Raw genomic sequence first — 22,750 nt, forward strand, 5'->3', positions numbered from 1 at the left:
TTATCTCGACCCACAGGTCCTTTGTTATATTTTCTCTCCCCTGTCCAGCTGAGGAGGGGGGAGTGATAGAATGGCTTTGGTGGGCACCTGGGGTGCAGCCAGGGTCAACCCACCACAACTTATATCAGCCTACCTAGTATTTCACTTAAAGCAGGAACAGGATCTATAAGAAGACCCTCATTAACTCTATGTGCTGATGATGTCTCTGCTCCTCCTCTTGCTAACGCTCTTGCATTTCACATTAGCACTTAGCAGGAGGATAGCCTATTTTTGGTACTCTGAGGTTAATTACATTTATCATGCTGTTTACACAGACTAATTTTGAAGGCTATCACCAAAAAGTCTTGGGAGGGAGGGAGGGAAAAAATAATATATCTCAGAATATATTGAAATGCTTATGTGTTTTGGAGACTTACTTCCATTATGAACACAGAAACTACTTGCCAGCTTTCAGGTTTTTTTGCCAGTAGTAATAGCTTTTCCATACATCCACAGCTGTTTATTGTGTGAACAGCTGACAAAAACTCAGGCTTTCAGGGGTAATGTGAGCTGGCCTCTGGGTAGAACAAAGACATTCAGTAGCGGGGGGAATGCTTTTTTTTCCTCCAGAAGCACAAATGTAAAGGCAGCTGGCAACATGAGTGCAAATCGGAAACACATCTGGAAACTTAATTCCACTGATTGTGGTGTTACTGAGTGCAATGATTTATTTTTACCTTATTGTCTTTAAGGATGTTAATATTTAGCAAATAAAACTGTATGCTGCTGCTTTTTGGGTTGTAAAATACTGCTGTAATGCGCAGAGAATAATTCTGTTAAAATAGAGGGAAGAATGTACTTGCACAAATGATGTGATTTGTCTTGTGAGGAATGGGGGGTTGCTAGGGTTAAACTAGATTAAATAAACCATGTAGGTCTTGGAGCTCTTGGGTTTTCCTGAATTAGGCATTATGTGGGAGTGTTATCAAAATACTCATTCAAATAAGCAACCCCTGCTGTTTGTTAACCAGTATCTTGATGTGCTTGCTTTTGTAATACTCCTTCCACAGCCATAGTACCTCTTACTTTGCATATGTGTTATTACTTAGATAACCTTAAAGGAATGCTACTAATTTCCCCCTTATTTATTTTTTTTTATCTAAACCATTACTGCAGACCCTTGATCTAGCTCTGAATGCTTTAACTCTTGAGTTTGTTTACTCTGCTATTTAATCCTATAACTCAGCAGCAATGCTCTGAGAACTTTAAGGATAAATGCATGTTCTGCTTGGAAGGGTAGTTGCTGTTAACATGTGTGACTGTGAAGGCTGTGCTGGCAGAAACCAAATCAAGTTCTCCAGGCACAAAGAACAATTTGAGTGCAACAGCATAATGAGAAAGCAGCCCAATTGCACTGTACAGGCTAAATGACATATAGAAAGTAAACTCTTGCACAAATGGAGCAAGGCAATGTTGCAAAATTCAGCTTGTTCATTTGCTGAGAGTAAATTTATTTGTCTTGATGAGCAAAACAAAAGGTTTTATTACAACCTTCATAATTGGCAAACAGATGTTTTTGTACTTTAGTTTATAAACTGTCATGAATCTACGGGTCTAAAACCAACAGTAGAAACTACTTTCTTCTTTAATTTAAAGAGCTTTTCTAATGTGATGTGCTACCTCTTTTAAAGTGTGTGCTATTGAACGCTTTGGGAGGCTTCCTGGAGAAAAGAGGTATTAACTTAGCTGAGTTACATGACCTCAAAAAACCCCACAATTCTGTGTTTAACATTTTGTTTGGAGCTTTAACTGATACTGAATATTGAAAATGAAAATAATCAAATTCACTGATTAGAATAAATGATTATACTCATCGAAGTTTTTTTAAAATTTTTAAAAAAATCTTGTTCAGTTCTGTTCTGGTCATAAAATCTTAGAACCGCTTTATTTTGTAAGTTTCATGTCTTGCATGTAGTAGACATTGAGCTTAGTTACAGCAGAGTTGAGCGCTTAGGCTGCTTTTACAGAGGATAAGATGCAATGTGTTCATTGAACAATAGAAAGCAATTTAAAATTGGTTACAGCCACCTTTTTTCTAAGCCCTTTACACTGTTTTTAAATTATTCTGTTTTGCAATTATTCACCTATATTGTCCATAAGGAGCAAGAGATTGTTAGATTTTAGGATTCTTTTCTTAAAGGGCATAGTGCATATTTGAAAACTGTTGTTAGAACAGTTCACTGACTTACTATGTATAGGGCTATCAAAACACAGCGTGCTCAATGCTAAAAGATACAGTGGATTATACCATTCAAAATGTTCTTTTGTATTAGAGGTAAAGTTGAGATGACTGACATAGAAAGATCATGGATGACAATCATTCTCTTTGCCCCACCAAGCCAAAATGACCTATCTCTATTGTAGACTTGACACTTTTTTTTAAATCTCGCTTGTGGCAAGCTCTTTGTCAGCTATTGAAGGCACCTTCTAGATTACGGAGAGCAGCATTACTGGAGCTCAGCAAGTCATTTTGGGTTTCCTTTGGCTAGATACTGGTATCACAATGTTTCCTTTCCTGCTTTTCTGACCCCCTCCCAATTTTTGTTCTATACTGTATTCTTCATCTGTTGCAAATGAATAATGGGATGAAGTCTCTTGCCCATGACCCTTGTTGGGGCTTGGTTGTACAGTAAGAAAAAGAACTGATCTATTATGGATTGTGTTTTTGAAACTGTATAAAAAGTCTTAAACCTTTTTCAAGGGGCATCTGCAGTTCTTGAAACATGGTTCATCCTGTGAAGAGCTGCATGCAGTAAGGCTAACTAAAAGTTATAGCTTGTTTTTCCTTTGCAGTTTTAGAACCTGATTGCCTTTGTAGAAAGATGGGGCTGGGCTATTCTAAGACATATATCTGCACAATATGTCACAGGACATTCCTGGTGCTAACATAGCTTTGGCTACATCTGCAGTTGAAGAACATGTACTCTGGCAGTGTTGATGGGCCTTAAATTGAGCTTACATGAATTACATGTGCTGCGAGGCATATACTGCTAACGTGGAACCTACTGAAAGCTGATAAGTGATTGTGGAAGTTAAACCTTATTTTCATGGAAACCAGAAGTGGTTGGAGTCAGATTTGTAGAGTACTTAATACCTAAGTCTGTGGACAAATGTATAGCTCAACAGTAGTTATGCAGCTAATCACTTGGTGCATGTTTGTATTTGTTGGCACTAAAATGTCTTTAAAAAAAAAACAGGTCCTCATTGGTTTCTTTCAAGAAATAACTGCTCCAGGAAGAATGAGCTTTAACAAGAGATTTTTAAACAAAACCAACTCTGCTCCTTTTGAGCTTTTCAAATCTTTCGGCAGGCATTAACTACTTCTGATTGTGTGTTTGTTGGCAGCTGAATTTAAGCTTTAGAATTTTTGGACAGTTATCAATATAGTTTAGGCCTATTGTCTCCTTGGTTTTGTTTGGTGGTGGTGTTTTGTGTGGTGTGCTTGTTTTGTGGGTGGGTGGTTGTGTGTGGTGTTTGTTTGTGGGGTATGTTTTTTGTGTGTGATCCTCCCCCCCCAAGTTAATCCAGGGAGAAAACTAGTTCTGTTTCTGGGATTTTGACCTCTCAGTCAAGACTGAAGAATATTGATGGGCATACTTATCAAACTGATAGGGTAATAAATGCAAACTCTTTAGGAATCAACTATTTTATCTGACTCCTTCCTGAGATTTCTGTCTAGTTCAAAGCCATGGCCTGGAAGACTGGTAAGGATTTCACTCTAACAGGAAAAAAGTATTTCCTTATGTTCAGGAGGAACCTCCTGTGTTTCACTTTGTCCTGTCACTGGGCACCACTGGAAAGAGCCTATCTCTGTCCTCTTTGCACTCTCCCTTCAGATATTTGTACAAATTGATGAGATTCCCCTGAGCCTTCTCTTCTCCAGGCTAAACAGCCCCAGCTCTCTCAGCCTTTTCGGTGTGAGGTGCTCCAGTCCCTTCACCTTCATGGCCCTTTGCTGGACACTCTCCTGTATGTCCATGTCTCTCTTGTACTGGGGAGCCCAGCACTGGACACAGGACTCCAGGTGTGGCCTCAGCAATGCTGAGCAGAGGGGGAGGATCACCTCCTTTGACCTGCTGGTGATGTTCCTCCTAATGCAGCCTAGGATGCCACTAGCTGTCTTTGCCACAAGGGCTCCTGATGAACTTGGTGTCCACGAAGACCCCCAGGTCCTTTTCTGCAAAGCTGCTTTCCAGTTGGTTGGCCCACAGCACAATACATGGCACCATACAAATATCTGGCCACATAAACAGAATTTGTTTTATAGGCTACTGATGGAAGAGAATCTTACACTTTCTGTGCAGTAGTACAGATACAACTTGTGTTACTGCACAGCTGGACGTCAGTGACCAGAGGCTTGCATAGCAGGTAATGCATCAGAACTTGATTTATTCTTGGGCACGAGAGGCTTCACCCAAAGAAGTTCTGACCAAGACAGTGGATTGCTTGGATCTGAGCCTGTGGTAACTGCCTTTCTGCTGCCCATGGGACGCACTGGTACATCAGTGTTTGGGTCTCTTTAGTATGCTCAGTGATATAGTTGCAGTTTAGCTTATTGCAAACGACTGCTGGGGCTGAGAAATCTTGTGCTCAGTCCCAAGGTACCTTTAAGAAACACTTTTGGTCTTTATTTCAAGCGCAGCATGCATCACACTAGTTAGTGGTTTTTTTAAAAAAACATCTGTTCCCTTACTCGTCAAATTTACTTGGCTTTTGCTTGGGAAGGGAGATAGCTTTTCTTCCTGCTCTTAACAGTTATGTAAAATGCTAGCCATGTTCTTAATCCAAGATGCAGATACCATGGCGATAGCTGTAAACAGTGGTTGTGTGTTGAAGATTGAAAAAAAAAATAAATTCTACTCTATTTAGAAGTGTAAGTCCCACTTGCTTTCTTCAAACTAATTCTTGATGGAGTAGGACTCAGTGGAAATAATTTGCTTTTTTCAGTCTGGAAGTTCAGGGTAGTTCATGGTGATTCTGGCTGAAAGTAGAATACAAATTATTTGCTTATGAGTATCCTTCCAAGATTATTAATGAATGAGCACTTGCACTTGTTTGTGAGGTTGGAGTTTTGTTGTTGTTGTATTGATATTTTTTACTAGTGTAAGTGAAGAGTTTAAGAATTTTGAAGCTTCTAATTATTTTTCAACTAACAATCAAAAGAGAGCTATTTAACTTTTTTTAGTTTCAGACTACCCTTAACCCCAAACAGCAGTGAAATAAAAACACTTACTTAAATTAAGAAGCAATCACAACTCCTCATTTGCCCTGCCTGTGTAATTGGAGCAATTTCATTCTTAACTCTGAGGGAATAGTTTTTAAGCTTGAATTTGTAACACCAGCATTAATACTAATCTGTTAGTGGATGGAGATTGGAATTGGTGCTGGTTTTATTTGGGAGGAGCTACAGAAGTACTTTGTTAATTGTGTATTTTCTTCCTATTAGCATATTGTTTGCTAACCAGTTTAAGTTTGTTATGGCCGTTTCTATTATTTTCTTGGATTTCTGCTCAGTAGAACTTGGTTGTAGGTGACCTGCTGCTGCTTTGGTTCTCACAGACAGGTGTCTTGGGGCATGGGGGTACTAATGTAACGTTTACCTGGATCACCCCCCAGAATGTAAATAAATTTTATGATGAATCTCCTACAAAAAGATGATACTTCAAAATAAAAATTAGAGTTGCAAAATACATCTGAGTGGCTAGTTTCTGGTCAGATGGCAAAGAACATTTTAATGTAGAGCAGAGAATGCTGAAAACCAAGTAGTTTTCAAGACCATTATTTGTCCTTAATAAGCATCATATTTTTATAGGTTCAGTTTATCACAGTTATAGAGGTGAAAGGCAAGAAAAACAGCTGCAGAATTACATTTGAGAAGTTAAATTATTTAATGTTCTTTTAACAACAAATCTTTTCCCGAAAGTGGTCTAAGAGGCTCTCAGTTTCCAGAGTCTATGTGCCTTTTCTGTGTACAGTAAGGCTTGCAAAATAAGCATTTTCATGCAGGTGAAGGGGTAACTAAATAGCAAGTGTGTACTGATGACTTTTTTTTTTCCTTCTCTAAAGAAAAGTTGGGGTTTTTTGTTTGCAGTTCAACTCGGGAGCTAGATGTCAAATGGAGTAGTAGACAACTGATCCATGCTCCCCTCTGCTCTCCCTTCCATGCCATTTAAGAAGTCACTAGTATTTGCAGAAGATAAGTAGTGCAGGAGAGATTAAAAAAAAGCAAGCATTACCACATTTTTTAAATGTGTTTACTTCCTAAAGCTTACATATAGGGTCCTCTATTGTTTTTGTTGTCATTATAATAAACAACTTTAACTTAAGTTCTCTTTGTTTTTTGGATTACAGTTGAGAAAAAGAGGTAGGCTGTGGTTTAGACAGAAGACTGGTGTATGGATGGAAGGTGGGAAAGTAGGTGATAAAATAGATATAGATACCACCTTGTAGTCAAAGTTTTAGCCCTCGGTCTCAGAGGAAAATTTGAAGTGCAGTAATGATACAGCTTTACAGATGTTTGCATATAATTCCTCCCAAATAAAACAAAAAGTAGGAAGCAAGGAAATGTTCTGGAAATAAGTAAGCAATGTGTCTTTGACTTTTAACTCCAGTTTGTGTGTTTGACCCCTGTCTCAGTAGAATTCTAATGTATTGTTTCCTTTGCAAATTCTCATGTTCTAAAATGGTCTTCCTTTGGGGGAGTTTAAGGCAAAATCCTCCCCCTGCTGTGAAGATCTGCTTGTGTCTTTGAATGCTTGGTGGGAAAATCTCAAGCATTTTCAGCCATTACCTCTGGATGTGTAAGGATGAAGTCATAGCCACAACCTAATTGTCAAATACTCGCTTCTTGTTGGGTGTATTCATTTAGGTGGACCTAAGTTGACTTGGAATCTCTTAAGCTGTAGCCTTCCTATGTACTCTTGAGCACATCTTGCAGCAGGTGGAGATAAACATGCAGTAAAAGTTCATGGTAGAGATTATATGGCTGACTCTGGTTTTTTTAGAATTGCAGAAATGCTACTGTTGCTTTTAAGAGGATGTTCAAAAAATTAAGTTATGGAAAAAGACATAGAATTTATCATGAAAGTAGCACAGAAGATTTCATGGTAATTAAAGGTAAGTTCATATATTGCAATGGATCATTGAAGATGTATGACTAGGTAAAAATTTAAAATGTTTAGGATCATGCCAGACACAGGAAAGTATCTCAAGTACAGCCAGAGGATTCATAGTTATTACATTAGTGACAAGTGAGCTACTAGATGCTTGCTCATTCACGTTCCCTCCATGCCATGAACATGTTTAGCAAAGTATTCATTTCACCGATCCCATCCCCACTAAAATTTTGCCTTGCATTTTACCTAACATATTTTCAATCTAGTCACTGAAATCAGTAAGAAAATGTCTGAGTATGAGGAAGCTACTGTAAATTAGATTCTTCCAAGTAAGACTTAATCGGGGAAAATTCAGAGTTTTACAAGTCCACAGTGAAGTGACATAATAATGGAATTTAGGTACTGAAGAGCACGTTAATGGGTTTGAATTTAAATATCTAACCAAAGGAGGCAAATGGATCATTTCAGTCCAAAAGGCAAAGTTATTTGGGTCTAAGCAACTTGGTTTGGCAAGACTGTTGGTGCAAACATGTGGATAGGTGTTTTGTTGTTGTTTTTTCTTGACAGGGAAATCTGCAATTAAAACTCATCCTGGCTCCTCCTGTTCATATTCTCTGCCTCTACAGTTTCACTATCACTGTCATTGGAGAGCAGCATGACTGAGACGACATTGGCATGTTTGGGATCTTCTTTAGAATTTCTGCACAATTTATTCAGTTTTCTCATCTGTTTTGTCAAGATGAAGGAGATAGAAGATTCCTCATCAGCAGAGGATATAAGCAGGCAAACCACAGTCTGTTGGCTCTGGCTGATTGTGCTTCAGATCCTTTTCTCAGTAATTAAGAGTGGCAGGTTGGGCTAACCTAAAATTTTTGGAACACAAAATAGAGCTGTGTGAAGTTCAGGCTTTAAGCAGATGTGGCTCTGTTTTGCTGGAGCAGAGACCCTGTCTTTTCAGTGGCTTCAGGTTAAGAAATGATTATTTTGTCCAGAGATTAGACCATGTCTTGAAGCAACTATGATGAAGCCATATTTCCTTCCCAGTACTCTTATTCCATTCAGAGCCAGTGAAGCAACAGGAGAAACAGGCCTGCAAATACATCAGTAGAGTCTGCCTAGCCCATTTCATTCGACAGAAAGGGAAGTGACACTCTTGTTCTGGCCAGCACCATCCTGGATGGAGAAGATAATGTAACTTAGAGAAGTATTTTCTAGCTCAGAAGTAGACGTTGCTGCAACCAAGTCTGTGACAGCAGTAAGTTAAATACTTTGGTTTCATCTGTAAACCATTCATGTCTTCACCTTCTACAGTTATTACTAAGGTTGTCCCTTCCATCAAAAGCCAGTGCTTCCTTGGAACATGAGACATGGAGTAAATTCTCACTAGGAGTTTTGACATAGTTTTGGCTTACACGTTATAATTTATGCCCTTGCATGATGACTAAGTATGGTATTAGGTTTTCAGATAAAATCTGAGGTAACCACCACCACCTAATTAAAAGACTTGAAAGGCTGTTATTTGTAAAGATAATTTTTTGAAGTTGCATTCTCTGAAAAAACAGCAATGAAATAAAAGGGTTTGAAGTAGAGAATTTTGATTATGACTTAATCCTTGAGAAATAGGGTAGTTTAGGAGCAACGAGAAGGAAATTTTGTGTAAATATTGTTTGTATTTCATTGTTGCTAAGTTCTTAAAACTTTAGAAGACTTTTTTCCAACAAAGTTGGCCATCCTGAGGGAAAAGGTACTCCCTGTACTGCTGGAGCATCCTAATATACTGCCATTGTACATCCTAATATACTGCCGTTGTATTTCTACTTTTTGTTTGAACCCTGTGATGACACTCCTTCAGTTGCTAGAGTTGCAGTTCTAATTAGCTGATGATGCTTCCTTGCAGATTAATGCATTTTATTATGAACACTATATTGTAGGCAGAAAATACAAGAAAGCTTGTAGATTGAACTAGAACAGCTCTCTGTAAGGGCTGGAAGATACCATAGTAAACTCCAGCATGTTAAACAAGCAGGGTTTGTGCCTCTCCTTGTAGGGGCTTAACATTTCAAGAAAACGGCTTTAACCCTTGCTAGAGGTTTGCAAAACTGTTCTGAAAGAAAGAAACTAGCAATATATACCCTGAACCATGTCATAATGAAACACAGAGGTTGGAACATAATGGCTTTTACTTAAAATTGCATTAAAGAGTTCTGTGTATTCAGAGTGCTTGTGAAAGTTTCAGGCTGCTTCGTGAGTGTTTGCATTGTGGTGGCTTGTTAGCTAAAGTAGTGGTGAGGGGAAAAAAAAGTTCAGGGACTGATGTTTTCATGTCAGGTCAGCAACTTAACTGACATGTGGGTTCTGGGTTTTTTTTACAATTTGACAATTCTCTGAGAGTACAGTGGGGAGAGAACAAACATTACTGCTCTGTGTGTGTACCTACTGTCTTTGTGTGTAAGCTGTTGCATTTTTGGTTCAGCCAGTTTTACTTAAATTTACATTTTAAACTAGTAAAAACCTATGAAAATAATTTCTGAAATGGGTTAAAGATTTGCAAGTATGTTTTACCATGTGCTGTGGCCAGCGGGGAAACTTTATGCATACTTAAGTAGGATTTAGGCTGTGGTTTCACGTACATTTCTTGCAGTGTCAGTATAAGCTGGAGTTGCTCTCAGCTGTTTCTTTCTGTCTTTGCATTATTCCTTTAGTTGTGCCAGTGGAAGTGGGGGGTTTGTTTTGTGTGGCCTGGTGTGGTGATGTAGGTCAGGGAACTTGCCCAGTGAAAGATGGTTTGGTTGGTTGGGTTTTTTTCCTCCTAGCTGAGTCCATTCCTTGATTCAGTTCAGGATGTGAGACCACAGAGAGGAGCTCTGGTGAAACTTGAGAGGTCAGAGTAGGGAGCAAGAATGAGTTGTCAGTGGCTGGTGCAGTTCTCTGCAGCTCCCGTTGCTTCCCTAATGCTGAAAGTAACACGGATGAGGCCATACCTGTAGGTGTGTTAGCCTGAGGTGCTATGGATTTCCCAATCCTAATCACAAGCAATTAGTGGAATACTTTATTACCTTTCTTCTAGTCTGTGCTTATGCTAAAGCAGTAAATCTCTCTTTGGGGGGTGGGGGTCCCCTTTGTATCTGGCTCATCTGGTTTATCCTAGTCAGCTCTTAAATTACATTTTAGGCCTGACTGCTGAAGAAGTTTTTCCAAAAAACAAGATGGAAGGAGGAAGCAATAATCATCCCCTGCCACCCAAAACTAAGAGGAGGAAGAAAATTACCTGACAACAGTATCCCTTCCCCCAGATGGCTCTTTCAAGGGTTTAGTTTATCTGATGTAGTTCTGCATGTAAAAAAATCCATGTAATTTAGCCTCAGTGGGCAAGCTTCTTCCTACTCCTGTCTTTGCTGGTTGAAAAAAAAAAGGAATGTATGCTGGTCCGCTTCCTGAAATGTATCCAAGTTGGCTGAGAAAATGGAGAGTTGTTCCCTCTGCAGCATCTGTTGTTCCTTAGGTCTTTGCTGTAGAGTTCATGAAATAGCCTGATGCTCAACACTTCCTCTTTAGTCCTAAGAAAGCAGGCGATATACTGCAGTGCAACGTAGTAACAGCTGCTTGAAAATGCTTGGTATCTGTGCACTTAACTGTCTGTTGCAGTACAAACTGTAAAGTTAGGTAAGGGACAAGTTAAGGTAATTTGAAACTTCCTTTTTTTAGACCTCTTATGAATGAAATATGGGTTTGTAGAGATGACCAAGAATGACATCTTTTGAAAGTGCAGAGCTCACAGGAGAAAACCATGTCTTAGCCTGCATAAATGAAATGTAACAGTTCAGTTTGTTCTTAAATAGAACTTGTGAAGAGTTGCCAACTTTAAAAAGGGTGCAGTTTAGCACTGGAGTTTGTCTTTAAGAATAGTTGCAAGGCTAGTAATTTATATTTAACTGCAATAAAAATGAAGATGCTTACTGGTTGTAAGAGCCAACTTAGCTTTTCTCTTGAAATGGAAATTTTAACTGTATGATCTTTATGCTGAATTGTCCTTTTGATTCCCTTCACTCACTTCTCTAACACACAAACAAGGATTTCCTCTCTGGATTTTCTGTTTTGTACTAGTCATGTTTAGAAGCTTTTTATAACCGTATTTATCCACCTTACAAAGTCTGAATGATTTGTTTAGACTTTATAAAGTCATCTTGTTTGGTTGATTTGATAGATATCCATAGATGACTGAAGGATTTCTTCAGAGCTTGTGTACACTGTCACTCCAGTACTTCCCCATCACCTCTGCCCTTACCCACCTGTACTCGTTTATTATTTTATCCTGTTTGTGCTAGATCCTGTGCAAACTCATGTTACCAGTCAGTCCTTGCTCTGAAAAGTTTATGCTTAAAATTATGATGCAAAAGGGTGTAGCAAAAAAACCTGAAGGGGAAGAGTGAATGAAAAAAAAGATGTGAACGTGTGGTTTCACAGGCTAAATAGGTACATGTCGTGGTTTAATCCCAGCCAGCAACTAAGCACCACGCAGCCACTCACTCACTCCCCTCACACCCAGTGGGATGGGGGAGAAAATTGGGAAAAGAAGTAAAACTTGTGGGTTGAGATAAGAACGGTTTAATAGAACAGAAAAGAAGAATCTAATAATGATAATGATAACACTAATAAAATTACAACAGTAGTAATAAAAGAATTGGAATGTACAAATGATGCACAGTGCGATTGCTCACCACCCGCCGATCGATGACCAGTTAATCCTCGAGCAGCAATTCCCCGCCTCCCCCCCACTTCCTAAACTAGATGTGCTGTCCCATGGTATGGAATATCCTGTTGGCCAGTTTGGGTCAGGTGCCCTGGCTGTGTCCTGTGCCAACTTCTTGTGCCCCTCCAGCTTTCTCGCTGGCTGGGCTTGAGAAGCTGAAAAATCCTTGACTATAGTCGAAACACTACTTAGCAACAACTGAAAACATCAGTGTTATCAACATTCTTCTCATACTGAACTCAAAACATAGCACTGTACCAGCTACTAGGAAGACAGTTAACTCTACCCCAGCTGAAACCAGGACACACTCCTCCAGCCACATCGTCCTGTTCACAAAACTCCAGCGTTTTTACAGAGGCTGTCTTCTCCACCAAAGTTCTTTAATGAATGTTTGGGACATTGACTATAATTTGCCAGACCGTCACAATGGTGTTGTTTAATTGTCAACTGAAGTGTTCAGAAATCATGATCAATTTCTGAAATAAAGAGGCTTAAAAATAATAATAAAAAACCCTAGGAGATAATTTTGAAATTCCATGGTTATTTGCCTCTTCTAATGCTTTAGGGGTTGCAGTTTTCAAACTGTCCTCTGCAGCTAATAAGAGAAGTTCAAAAAAACAATCCAAAGGTCAAAAAGGAGACACAAATAAAACTTTACTGTTTTAAATGAGAGAAGCCCAATGGCAAGTAGAAAACCCTGAGGAATTTAAGAATGGGATTATTCTAGGAAGACTTTTGAAGATAGCAGCTGCCTGTCCTAGTATCGAGGTGTTCAGCTTTCAGCTAGTAGTGAAACACAAACCTGGTAATACTAAATATTGCTAGGATCTGAACAGCCTGTGGACCATCAGCCACTTTCCTGTTTTCGAACCCCCCCAGAGGAGCCAAAACCAGCATGTGATGTAGTCGGCTTCTGTGCTGATGACTTTTTTTTCTTTTGAGGACTACTGAGATAATTGCGATGGTAATAAGGTAAAAACCACACAAATGGAATCGTCCTGAGGAAGTGTTATAAACATGACATAAGGCTAAATCCAAATTCAAAATGTCTGTCCACTTTACATCTGAAAGTAATTGTTAATTTGAATTTTATAACTCTGTAGTGTCTAAAAAGGAGATGTACTAAATGTTTCTCAACTAGTGTTTTATCAGCAGAGGTGATTTAGGGGCATTACTGGAACAAAAGCAACAGGGGAGGCACATGGGGAGCTATTTTTTAATAGTTAATAGTTCATGCAGGCATACCAAATGAAAACCTAAAACTAGGAAAGTAGAAGCTCAATAATTGTGAAATCCCTTTAATGCTACTGTCAGTTACCCAGTGGAACATTTTAGTCAGTTTGTAGAATTGGCATTGTTAGGATTATTTTAGGAAGATAAATGTCTTTATAAATCTGTGAATTGTACACTGCAATGATAGATCAGATAAAGCAACAGAACTTTTCCAACTTGATTATCTAGTAAATGTAAAAGAAATACAGAGCTTGCACGTTTAAAGCAGAGATCAAATTTGTAAACGTCAAGAAAACTAAAAGTTATGGCCCCCACAGCAAATATTAAGTCATCCCCTAGTACACTTGAGGTTTTTGTGTTGCTGTATATGCTGATAAAATCTTGCCTTAAAATATGTATGTTGCGGTGGTTATAGTAGCTATGGTGAACTTTTATTCAAATAAGTGTCCTGGTGCTTTGAAAGCATTGAACTGATTCATTCCATGCATTTAGATACTGGTATCAGTTATACAATCAGATAAAATGCTTTTACTTGTAGTTAACTCTTCAATTTGTCCAGCTTGCCACCACATGCAATCTGTGCAGGATTTATAAAACTTAACATTGAAAGGAGTTGTAGAACTGTTAGATATTTGTTAATATTTCAAATCCTTTATGCTATGAGTTAAAATAATATGTGCCATGTGTTGTAGTCATAACATTGTAAAGTTTCAGCTCTGGAGAGTCTTGACAACTGGAGCCTCTACATTTCCTAATGGTGGTGGTTATAGAAGACTGGAAAAGGGACTTTCCTTGAAGTCATGTTTTAGATTGCATAGGTGGCATGGAGGGAGTGTGAAGGAAGAGACATCCTTTCTTTTCCCCCACCCTACTTGCTCATACAATTTAGGAGCACAGGCTGTACTGCATCTCTTTCAAATTAAAATGTAGTGTGAAAAATTATGGTTCTGAAGTCAAAGCTTTTGTTTTGCTTTAACTGTCCCTGAGCAATGTCCTGTTCTGAAGAATGCTAGATGAGATGGCTATTTTTCTGGGGGTTTTTGTTTTCTTTTTAAGTGGGGAAGTTATGTTTTTTCTGATTAAAAACATGAAAATCCATTTTAGGAAATCTAGTTTATCATTAAAAAAAGGTAATTGTAAACTTATGCATCCTTGTCAATGCTGTACTTGCCCCTCTTCAGGAAGTACATAGATGTGGTTTGTTTGTTTGGTTTTTTTTTCTTTGGACTTGGGTCATCTGACTTGGTTACAGGAATATGATTACTTGTGTTGTAAATGGTAGTGGGGATCTGGAAACAGCTGATCAAAACTAAATGTCTGTAAAATGCTTTCATGCTTTTTGTAAAGAATTTTCTGTGACACAAAGTTTACTTGCTAGCTGAGTTAAAACTTATCTCTAGTAGTACTACAACATTTATCAGAGATTATTTGATTCAGGTTTGTAGATCTGTAATGTTATGGTACTGAGGTGATGCTGACAGTCAAAATCTAAGAATCTTATACAAATATTTCTTAGGGTTATCACCATTTTAAAATGAGTGCCCCTTGCTGGGTGAGGCAGTGTGTACTGGATAGATGTTCACCTAATAGGGCAAAAACTGTATGTGCTAGAAAATTATTTTTGTATGGCATGTGCTCAGAAAAATAGAGCTAAACTTGATGGTTTAGAATAGGGATCTGTGATTAGATAACGTTACAAAATGGAAGACTTCAAGGAAGGAATTTACTATGCTGTACTGTCTTCACAGCTTTAAAATAGGAACTGTGTGGTCTCCAAAGTAGTAGGGCTATATGAATGAAATGTGGAAACTAAGGTTATGTGACCTTCAGAAAACTTCCTTCATTTTTTTCAGCTTTGTAGAGATTATTGGAAATCACTTGCATAGTGTATGTAGCACCCACAGCTCTTCTTAGCCTCCTCCCCACCTCTGGTATCAGATCTGCTTGTTTTGAGTCTTTTCTTAAATTAGATGGCCAGCTCAGTGTGACAAGAACCACATCTTCCTGTGTTTGCCCTAAGCCCTGAACCTGGCCCCTGGTGCAGCACAAATGGCAATCTGCTGGTTTCTCTGGCTTGTATGGATGAATCTGTAACCAGTGGCACTTTCAGGATTCATGTGAAATATCATATATAAATCCAATTAAAATCGGAGCTGCTGTAAATACAGTATCTGCATCCAACTGTCTTGACACAGACTCATGCAGAACCAGAGGAAATTAAGGTAATCTTTTGGCTGTGAATGTTACTGCTGAATTTGTATCTACTTTGCAGTACTTCGGTTTAGTTCTTCCTCTTTTTCCTTTTTCTGACACACAGTTTTGAGTAAATGTGACAGTAACTCCCCTGGTTGCTGCAGCCTCTCAGTTTGTTTTCCGGTGTTTCTAATGGAGAGTTGCCAGCCCAGCATTGTGGGAGTAGGTGATGAGAAAGTGCTGCAGCCGTAAACCCAATTTCAAAGTGTGGGTGAATAAAGGGTTAAAGGTGGAAGAGGCTGAGGCATTATGCAAGCTGCTAAGTAAAAAGGAAGTGCATTACAAAATGCTGAGCTCAGTAGTCTGGCTCCTGGCCAAGTCTTTGCTTTCTTCACTACAGCTGAGGGCTTTCCAAGTTTCCCACCAGTGGGTTTGTCTGAACTGTTCAGGAATGCTGCCTCTGCTGCTAGCTGACATCAGGGTGGGCGGTTCAGCCGAGGGCCAGGCAGGCAGGCTGCCTTGAAATACCCTCTTCTCTCCACACCCCCGCCCCCCGCCCTGCCAAGGTCCTGCTGCCTCCCAGCGGCTTCCATCCCCTTCTTCATCTTGCTCCATCATACCGGGGCCTACAGTATAAAGGCAAAGTTGTCATTTAACTGAAAAATAATGTCTCCCCCCAACAGTGCAAGGTCTGCTTTTGTATTTTGTTTTCAGCACTGCAGATGAGCTGGTGAAGAGGGAGAAAAAAAATATCCTTTAGCTTTGTAGTTTTGGGGTTGGAGGATTTTGGGAGGTGGTGTGTGTCTTTCATCATCAGAGTTCCTTCCCCTGCCCATCTGGTCCATCTTCAGCCCAGCCAGATTCTGAAGCAGAAGCTTGTGACTTGTCTGCCCCATACAGTGGTGACTTGTTGGGTATCAGCTACAGCCAGAAGCACCAGAGCAGTAAGGATGCCATGGTGCCATCACAGCTTTTTTTTTTAAATTAGGGAAAACTTCCATAGAAAAGTATTTTGAGGGTAGCAAGGTGTTAAGCTTTTGGTTCAAAATGAATAAAAATAGCCTATTTTTGGATTTGATTGCTTTCTGGGTTATATTCTCTTCAGCTTTAAAATCAGATTCAGTCCGGATTTATGGTTCTGGATTATTATGAAACAAATACAAAATATTGTATCTGGAAAATATGCAGGCTGTGGAAGAGTGACAAAGCATGTTTCAATATCAGCCTTACTGGCAATATAGGTAAATGGAGCATTTCTTAAATGGGAGAACTGTTGATTGCAGAGGCTTCTGGGCTGTCTGGACACTTGCTAAGCAGGTCCAGGCAGCTTCTTTGAAGCTGCTCCCTTGGCTTTTCTAATTCAGGTGTTGGTTGTTTTTTTTTTGGACTACCTTTCCTCCTATAACCAGTCTTGCTGCTTCTAGTCTTCACTAGATCCGCAAAACTTCTGGGGCAGTTTCTCATCACAGGTGTCTCAGGGCAGTGTGCGCTTGTCACTAAGTTGTATAAAACAGTCTAATCCTGTTGTAAATTAGAGATACAGGCTGCAGGACTACATTCGGAGTTTAAATATAAACACATGATGGAACTGATTTTCTAAGAGTTTTATGAAGGAGAGGGGATATGGAAAAAAATTCAAGAGAAGCCCTTTTGTCTTTGTTCTCCTACTTCCTATCCTGTGAATGATTTTGCAGATGTAGGTGGCATCAGTATAGTTACCTGTTCCTAATCATAAAGACAAATGAGAGAACAATCAGCAGACTGGAGATAACAAATTTTGAAACTGTTAAAAAGAAACTTGTTTGTGCAAGGCAACACTAGTTCATGAAATTCATTATGAGATGGTATTGGGGCCAAGTCTTAAGTGGAGCCAAAAAAGACCAGATGTATTAGTACGGAAAACACCTTGTAAAATTTGAGACCTGACCTAGTCAGTGGTTGGGGCTTTAGGAGTCAGAAGAGGTGAATTTCTTCTGTACTACTGAGGTGCTGCATGACTCTTGTTGAGTCACTCTGTGCGGTGGGTTGACCCTGGTTGGATGGCAGGTGCCCACCAAAGCCGCTCTATCACTCCCCATCCTCAGCTGGATGGGGGAGAGAAAATATAACAAAAGGCTCCTGAGTCAAGATAAGGACAGTTTAATAAAGTGATAGCAAAGGTCGCGTGCGAAAGCAAGGAAAAAACAAATTATGTTATTCTCTACTTCCCATCAGCAGGCGATGTCTAGCCACTTCTCAGGAAGCAGGGCTTCAGTACGCGCAGTGGTTGCTCAGGAAGACAAAATGCCCCCCCCTTCCGTCTCCCTTCACTTAGCTTTTATATCTGAGCTGACGTCATATGGTATGGAATATCTGTTTGGTTAGTTTAGGTCAGCTGTCCTGGTTATGTCCCGTCCCAAGATCTTGCCCTGCCCCAGCCTGCCATTGAGGGGAGGGCAAAAATGTTGGAGAGACAGCCTTGATGCTGTGCCAGCACTGCTCAGCAGTAGCCAAAACACTGGTGTGTTATCAACACCTTTCTAGCTACTGATGCAGAGCACAGTGCTATGAGGGCTGCTATGGGGAGTATTAACTCCATCTCAGCCAGACCCAATAAAATCTCCACCCCTTATTCCATACCATTTGCGTCCTGCTCAGGTCCCACATAATTTAATACAGATATCTTCTAACTATACTATTGTATTTAATTCTCATTACTGAAATCCTTTCTTACCAACACTTACAACTGAAACTACATACTTAAACAACTTTTATACCCAACGTACAGATTTATACATTCTTATTAATTACTATCCCCTGTCCTTTAAGAGATAGATATTCCATAGGCTTCTTCCACTCCTCCACATGTTCACACACAGGTTATGACTTGGGCCCCATCCATCAAGAAGAGTGATCAGGACAGGAGAAGCAGTATGTTCGATCATTGGGCACCAACACCGGCTTGGTTTGGGTCACTGATGCACTTGTCTGGTTCCTTGCGAAGTTCACTCCTCTGCAGTTCAGGTCATTCCTGCTACATTACTTCCTGCAACATACAACTCACATCACAGATTATTTCCCCCCCAAGGTTAAATGTCCTTGAGGCACACAGTGGGTCTCCCCATCCTTCCGCATTACCCAACAAGTACACCCAGGTCCCTGAGCAAAGACAATTCCACGAATGGGTTTGCCTTTCCCATGGGAGGCGCAATCCACACTGCCTTCCCCAGCCACTTCCCCATGTGCACCACGGGGACCTTATCTCCTCCCACAGTATGTAGGGGTTTTGTTTGGGCAGGACCAGGATGGTTAGCAGATCCTCTGGTGTTAACTAGCCAAGTGGCTTCTGCTAAATTTGTATCCCAATGCTTCCATGTCCCATTGCCTAGCGCTCTCAACGTAGTCTTCAACAGTCCATTATATCTCTCAATTTTTCCAGATACTTGTCGGTGATAGGGTATGTGGTACACCCACTCAATGCGGTGTTTCTTTGCCCAGGAGCTTATGAGGTTACTTTGGAAATGAGTCCCATTGTCTGATTCAATTCTTTCTGGGGTACCATGTCGCCATAAAATTTGCCTTTTGAGGCCTAAGATGGTGTTTCGGGCAGTGGCATGGTTTGCAGGATATGTTTCTAGCCAACCAGTAGTTGCTTCCACCATGGTGAGTATGTAGCGCTTGCCTTGGCGTGTTCGTGGCAGTGGTCCAATGTAGTCAATTTGCCAGGCCTTGCCATATGAAAAACCCAGCCACCGCCCTCTGTTCCAGGAAGACTTTACTCTGGTGGCACGTTTGATTGCAGCACATGTTTCACTTTCATGAGTGACCTGTGTGATGGCCTCCATGGTCAGGTCCACCCCTCGATCACGAGCCCACCTATATGTTGCATCTCTCCCTAGATGTCCCGATGTCTCATGGGCCCATCAAGCTACAAATAGCTCACCCTTATGGTCCCAGTCCAGGTCCACCTGAGCTATTTCTCTTTTGGCAGCCTTGTCTACCTGTTCATTATTTCGATGTTCTTCAGTGGCACGGCTTTTGGGCACGTGAGCATCTACATGATGTACCTTTAGAATCATGTGTTCTACACAGGCAGCAATGTCCTGCCACAATGCTGCTGACCAGATGGGTTTACCCCTGCATTGCCAATTGGTCTTCTTCCACTGCCGTAGCCACCCCCACAGGGCATTAGCCACCATCCAGGAGTCGGTATAGAGGTAGAGTACCGGCCACTTCTCTCGTTCAGCAATGTCTACGGCTAGTTGGATGGCTTTCACTTCTGCAAACTGACTTGACTCGCCTTCTCCTTCAGTGGCCTCAATGACTTGTCATGCGGGACTCCACACAGCAGCTTTCCAATTCCGATGGTTCCCTACCTGTCATGGTTTCAGCCCAGCGGGTAACAAAGGACCACACAGCCACTCGCTCACTCCTCCGCCCCCCTCTGGTGGGATGGGGAGGAGACAGAGGAGAGAAAAGAAAAAGAAACTGGAACCTCGAGGGTTGAGATAAAGGCAGTTTACTGGGACAAACAGAAAGAAAAATTACAACAACAACATATTGCAGGTGCTCTGGAGCTTCAACTTTTTCTAGTGCAGCCTGGATCAGTCCATGGCAAATGGTGGGGCTGTGTTTCCACCCCTGGGGCAGTCGATTCCAGGTGTACTGGACGCCCCTCCAAGTGAAAGCAAACTGAGGCCTGCACTCCGCTGCCAAAGGAATGGAGAAAAATGCATTAGCAATGTCAATTGTGGCATACAACTTGGCTGCCTTTGATTCCAGTTCATATTGAAGGTCTAACATATCTGGCACAGCAGCGCTCAGCGGTGGCGTGACTTCATTCAGCCCACGATAGTCTACTGTTAGTCTCCATTCCCCATTAGATTTCCGCACGGGCCATATGGGACTATTAAAGGGTGAGTGAGTCTTGCTGATCACTCCTTGGCTCTCCAGTTGGCAAATCAGCTTATGGATGGGGATCAGGGAGTCTCGGTTGGTGCGATATTGTTGCCGGTGCACCGTCGTGGTAGCAATTGGCACCTGTTGTTCTTCAACCTTCAGCAACCCCACAACCAAAGGGTCTTGGGAGAGACCCGGCAGGGTAGACAGCTGTTCAATCTCCTCCGTCTGCAATGCAGCTATACCAAAGGCCCAACGGTACCCTTTTGGGTCCTTGAAATACCCCCTCCTGAGATAATCTATACCAAGGATGCAGGGGGCCTCTGGGCCAGTCGCAATGGGGTGTTTATGCCACTCATTCCCAGTTAGACTCGTTTCAGCTTCCAATACAGTTAGCTCTTGGGATCCCCCTGTCACACCAGAGATACAGATGGGTTCTGTCCATTTATAACTTGATGGCATTAGGGTATATTGTGCACCAGTGTCCACTAGAGCCTTATATTCCTGTGGGTCTGATGTGCCAGGCCATCGAATCAACACTGTCCAGTAGACTCGGTTGTCCCTCTCCTCCACCTGGCTGGAGACAGGGCCCCTCTAATCCTGGTTAGAATATCCGTTACTCACTTTCTGCACACGTGAATCAGAAGTCCCTTCAAGGGGATCAGAAATGAGATCAGCCCATCTACTGTGTCTGGGGGACCGCTCATGGGAAACTGGAGCAGCAGTTTTCCAAGAATAATTCTCTTTTCTGGTTGCTTTTTCTCGTAACTCCTTTACCCGTGCATCCAAGACTGAGGTAGGTTTTCCATCCCACTTCCTCATGTCCTCTCCATGGTCACGCAGGTAAAACCACAGGTTAGCCCGTCGTGTGTACTTTCTTTCTCGTCTCTCTTGGGCAGAGGAACGCTTACTCCCAATAACTGTGATGCGGGCCTGTACAGGTGAGGAGGAGGACAGATCTACTTTGAATTGCTGGAACTCTCGGGACAACTCCTCTACAGCTGAGACACAGGCCTGTAGGGAGGAAGAGAGACTTCCGTCGTATTGTCGGAGTTGGACAGCCAATTCATCCACCGTTTGTCCATAGCCTTCTCTCCAGGACATCACTGCCAATGAGTTGGCATAGGTTGGTGGTGCACTTCGTAGAAACTTCCACCACATGGGTTGTGTGCATTGGACTTCATCTGGATCTGTGGGTGACTGCGCATTTTCTGGATCATTATAAATCACCTCCAGCACGGCTAATTCTCTCAGGTACTGGATACCTCTCTCCATGGTGGTCCACTTGCCTTGGTGACATGTAACTTCATCCCTGAAAGGGTATCTTTCCTTTACACCTAACAGAAGTTGCCTCCAGAGGCTGAGGACTTGTGTTTTTCTCCCAATCGCCTTGTCGATGCCCCCTTCCCTAGACAGAGATCCCAACTGCTTGGCTTCCTTACCCTCTAATTCCACACTACTAGCCCCGCTATCCCAGCATCGGAGCAGCCAGGTAACAATGTGCTCACCTGGGTGGCGGCTAAAATCTTTTTGCATGTCACACAACTCACTCATGGATAGAGATCGGGTAATTATTTCAGGTTCTGCCTCTTCCTCCTTTTCTCGCGATGACCCTGGTTCATCTTCATCTCTCGCTAAGTGAACTGATTTCTTTGTGTGTTTCTTTTTCTGTACAGGGGCGACTGATACTGGCACAGGTTGGTTCTCTGGTTTAGCTGAAGTGTCTGTCACTGGGGTAGGGGCAGCCATGGTACCTGTTGTCATGCTAGGGGCAGCCACAGTGCTTGTTGTCGGGGTAGGGGCAGCCACGGTGCCTGCTGTTCTGTTTTCCATCTTTTCTCCCTGAGGGTGCTGCCTAGTATCAAGCAGTGTTTGGTAGATACTGGCCAGGGCCCAGCACAGTGTAGTGAGTTGTGTGTCTCTGGGATAGCCACAGCATTTTTCTTTCAAATATTCTATCACTTCATGAGGGTTCTGTAGTTGTTTGGGAGTGAACTTCCAAGTCACTGGTGGTGAGAAGTTCTCTAGATCCCTGCCCATATCCTCCCACATGCCGTGCCACCCATGAGTATCCAGCTTTGGGGGAGATCTCTGAGTGGTACTCTTAAAGAGCCTTTTTGTAGCCCTAAACAAGACCTGAAACATATTCAGGAGGCATAGCACTAACAGCACACTGGCTTGCGCATCCCAAGGATATTAAAAATTCTCAAAAGCTGTTGTAATTATTCGGAAGGAGGAAAGGGAGGCGAACGGACGGGGGGAAGTATCCCCCCCTAATTTCCCCATGGATGGGGTGTAATTACCAATAAAATCTGATAGAAGGTGCCCAAAGTATGGAAATGATATCACTGCCTCATACAGATACCAGCTTAACCTCATGACCAGTGATGTAATCATTTCACAAGTCGACATTGCCCAGTACAGCAAAATGATAATCCCAATCACTCTCCCAGAGATGAGATACGCAACTACAGGCAACACATAGAGCATATAAGAGCTTACAAAACGCCACCATGTAAACAAATGAAACAACATTGTGACT

The 22,750-nt window shown here is 41.4% G+C and overlaps 3 protein-coding genes across 5 annotated transcripts in view; 1 reads left to right on the forward strand and 2 right to left on the reverse strand.

Annotated features, from left to right (window-relative positions):
• LOC126035240 (uncharacterized) overlaps positions 1-22,750 on the reverse strand; it is a 375,847-nt gene that overhangs the window by 146,135 nt on the left and 206,962 nt on the right. The window contains exon 1 of one of the 2 annotated variants that reach the window (XM_049793520.1): positions 17,846-18,207. The exons of the other annotated variant lie outside the window; for it this stretch is intronic. The gene's annotated coding sequence lies outside the window, so the exon portion shown is untranslated. Of the gene's footprint in view, positions 1-17,845; positions 18,208-22,750 lie in introns of those variants that run through there. 2 annotated transcript variants of the gene reach the window in all.
• The window catches only part of LOC126035241 (zinc finger SWIM domain-containing protein 6-like), a 185,916-nt gene that overhangs the window by 52,955 nt on the left and 110,211 nt on the right, over positions 1-22,750 (forward strand). The window lies entirely within an intron of this gene.
• Positions 1-22,750, reverse strand: part of LOC126035318 (uncharacterized) — a 35,987-nt gene that overhangs the window by 7,514 nt on the left and 5,723 nt on the right. The gene's annotated exons all lie outside the window — the stretch shown is intronic.

This window comes from Accipiter gentilis, chromosome W (genome assembly GCF_929443795.1).
Source record: "Accipiter gentilis chromosome W, bAccGen1.1, whole genome shotgun sequence".
Lineage (NCBI taxonomy): Eukaryota > Metazoa > Chordata > Aves > Accipitriformes > Accipitridae > Astur > Astur gentilis.